This window comes from Chanodichthys erythropterus, chromosome 5 (assembly GCF_024489055.1).
Source record: "Chanodichthys erythropterus isolate Z2021 chromosome 5, ASM2448905v1, whole genome shotgun sequence".
NCBI classification, from domain to species: Eukaryota; Metazoa; Chordata; class Actinopteri; order Cypriniformes; family Xenocyprididae; genus Chanodichthys; species Chanodichthys erythropterus.
This window is the reverse complement of record NC_090225.1, coordinates 23,884,844-23,888,751: the sequence shown is the minus strand read 5'-3', so window position 1 is coordinate 23,888,751 and position 3,908 is coordinate 23,884,844.

The following is a 3,908-nucleotide window of genomic DNA, read 5'->3' as shown; positions in this document are numbered from 1 at the left end:
TAACCAAGCGTGTGCGAAAGACCACCCCTCTGCAGCTGACGTTGGTAGCGTCCACGGCTGCTCAACATACCTTTCCCTCAACCCGCAGGAGAACCGACTAATCCTGATACTAAAGCGAGGGCTTACGTTATGAATATTAATGAGGTCCTGTGGACGTTGCTTAGCAACCCTCCCGGAGCGTCCAGTAAAGTATTCAAATTAATATTAATAAAACAAGCCTTCTCTATGACAGGATTTGTGTTGCAGCCAATCACATAGGCGTATTAGGCAAACGTCACGTTACGTGATTAATATTCATAAAACAAGCCTTCACTGTAGTAGAATTGGTTCATTCGCAGTGTGCTGAGAAAGAGGGCCAGTTGCATATGCATATATTTTATGTTAAGACTGTTTTTTGACCAACTAGCATTTAGTTGGGGGTAATCAGTCTTTTTTTTTGCGGTATCAAATTAGACCAAAATACTTTTTTATATTACTGACTTTAAAAAGTTGTGAACAGTCTTAAAGAAAAAAATACTGATGACTAACTTGACTAGTCTTACAGTTTATGCAACCGGCCCCTGGAGAGGGGTCTCAGGCGTCACTTTTGCGCATGTACTACAAATACAGCACACAGTAAGTGAGGGAGAGAGTGGACTGGAATAACTGTGCAGTGTTGCCAAATCATATAGATCATCTGCACTTATTATGGAAAACTGGGAAAGACTTTAATTTCTGCATTTTATTTTCCCCAGCTTTATCATCACTTGTGTTTTGCATTCACTGTGTTTTTTAGTCATTAAAATGTCTACAACTCAAAAAAATATATAGCCTATCTATTTATATAGATAGGCTTGAAATATATATATATATATATATATATATATATATATATATATATATATATATATATATATATATATATATATATATTTCAAGCCTATCTATTATAAATAAATTTTTTGATTTTCAAGCCTATCTATTATAAATACATTTTTTTGATAAATTTTTATATATATATATATATATATATATATATATATATATATATATGCCATTGAATTTTGAATGTTGTCAACATTTAGGAGGATTAGGGCGGTGAATTGTGCTTATGTTGTGGGGTTTAGGGTTAGGGTTTAGTCATTCTAAAGTTTCTGGGTTGGGATTGCAGAGTTTATTGCTTACAATAGAATAAAAATACACCTTTGCTAAGTGAGAAGGGGAAACTAACTAAAATAAAGAGAGAACAAATGGAGACTGTTTCAGGTCATGACCCTGAATGAGATTCTCAAGAGTGTGAGAACATACAAACTCACTGCTGGTGTGAGTGTTTATTATCTGTGTGAATGTGAGGACCCAAACATGTTGTTATGAGATTCCTCATGATGAGTCCTTGATGTTCACAGTCACCCAGTGCACTGCACTCAGGCACTTATAATGGCATAGGGGAGAATGAGAAGAGCGGAAGAGCGACTGTGTATTCAGACATAAAATAAACTAATTCTTTGTTTTAGATCTCAAAGAATCATGATTTTTGTTGACTAAAACTAAAAATAATTTTTGTTAATTGAAATATAGCTGAAATAAAATGAATGATAAATATTAGATGAACTATTGAACTTGAAATATTGAAAAATATTTGAAATGTTGCACTGTCAACTAACTGAAATAAAATAAGAAGTAATTACTAAAACTGAACTAAAAATTAAATAAATAATAGATATCTTAAAAAGTACAAACTAATAAAAATGACAAAAGCAAATAATGAAAATACTAAAACCTAATCTAAAATTAAAAGGAAAACTGAAAATATAAAGGATAATATGAAATATAAATAAAAAAAATAAAAGTAATTTAATATTATTCATAAAAACTATTAATAAAAATGTCTTTCAAGAGACATTACACAATGAAATGCGGTGTTTGAAAATACAGGAAAAAATAGTAAGCTTATCAATAAGGTCATCAGAAATAGAAAGTATGTGTCACAAAATTAAAAACATCTGACAGTTTAATAATAAGGCCTTCTGAAGGGCTTAAAGGTGCACTGTTGATATGTGAGATCAACCCAAACAAACATACCCCTCCACCCCCAAAATGCAGTGGATGTCTTTTTATCATAGCAGAAAACTAAGCAAAATAAAGCTTCGCAAAAAATAAAGGGAAGATGATGAACGATAAGAACAAAAAATGAGCATACAGTACATGAGTAAATACAAGCAAGAGTTTGTTGTTAGTCGCCAACAGCACACACTCAAACCAATGTTACTCACGTATAAGCAGAAACAATGCAACCTCTGCATCTGTTTTCAGGCCTTCCCACTTAGGTCTCTTCAGCTCAGGAAAGCTTTTCTAATATTAACACGGGTCCTAAAGCTCTTGCCTGATCATAACACTTCTCAGTGATATTCCTCTGACCTTTTCTCTTTTGTAATGTCTCTCAGCCATCTCTCTTTCTACAGTCTTTCTTCAAATCTCCCTCTTGCACAGCTCACTCTCCTCCCCCATCATGAATGTATACGCCCCCTACTGCTGATTGGCTACATGTTTGTTTTCAACAGCGTTTTTCAGAAATCATTTACTGCGCCTTTAAAGCAGAAACGTGCTGCTCATGCTTTTGCTTAAGTGTTTATATTAATTTTTCAGTGCAAAGATGTGTTAGTGTTTTAAAATATCTTTTTATTGGTGTGCACACCGATTTGCGTGGGTGAATGTCTGGTTCTGAGTTACAGACATAATTCCTGTGGTTTTTCCTCAATGTAAACAGTCATTTTAGTATCCTGCACATATGCAAGTTCAAGACAGGAGTTTAAAAAAGATCATAATAAAGCCAAAAATATTTTTCTTTAACTTACATAACCCAAAACATCCTTCAGCATTTTATTTTTGCAGATGTGTAGTAATTTGGCTCTTTAAGACTTCTTTGAGGAAGCTACTGTTTCATAAACCCGACTGATCATGTTCTGATGTTGAAAAGATCTGATGTCATGTAGCTTCTGGTTTGTGTTGCTCTCTCATGTCTCAGTCTAATGGGGTTTTGAATTATAACTGCTTGGCCTTTTTTTAATCAGGTATTTTAGTGGGAAAAGAGGGTTGATTTTGTAGTTTATGTTGCAGGAGGATATAGAGAAGATTTAAGTAAATATTTGGTCCTCCTGTTTGGGTTTCTGTGTGCAGTCCAGAGTCCAGAGACATTACAGTTTCACTGAAGACAAAGCATACTGTAGTCACACATGAAGGTCAAAGACCTGCTACAGCATGTGCTTAGTTTTGGTCATGTGGTTTACACTTTTTTGTCTATTAACATATTCAAACTACCAACAATCTAAATGGATTTGCCTCCAGTTTAAAATGTTTTGTTTAGTGTCATTATCAATAATGTACATCTAAATGTTTCCTGTACTAATTTCCATTATACCTGTCTGTGCAGGTATGATGCTCTTTTTGTAATTTCTCCTCTGTAATATCCTTAATCCTATAAGTCGCTGTTGTTGGTAAAGATCAAGCAGACCAGCTTTTCTGTGGTAGGCAAAACAGCTTTATTTTTATACCGACCCTAACCTGCTTAAAGACGCCTATCAACTGTCTGTGTAAGATTAAAGGCTGTGTGTATGTGTGACCTGAATTCCTGTGTGTTTGTATCATCCCTGATGAACTGGATAAAAACAGGTCTCTTCAGGGAGATTGACTTTTTTGTTTTGTGTGTGTGGACACAAATGACTTTGAAAAAAATTAATAAGGAATATAAAGTCATTTATCAATAATAATAATGAAAGATTTTTATCAGCAACCTAATGTGTGAACTCAAATGTCCAGATATACAGGTGCTGGTCATATAATTAGAATATCATCAAAAAGTTGATTTATTTCACTAATTCCATTCAAAAAGTGAAACTTGTATATTATATTCATTCATTACACACAGACTG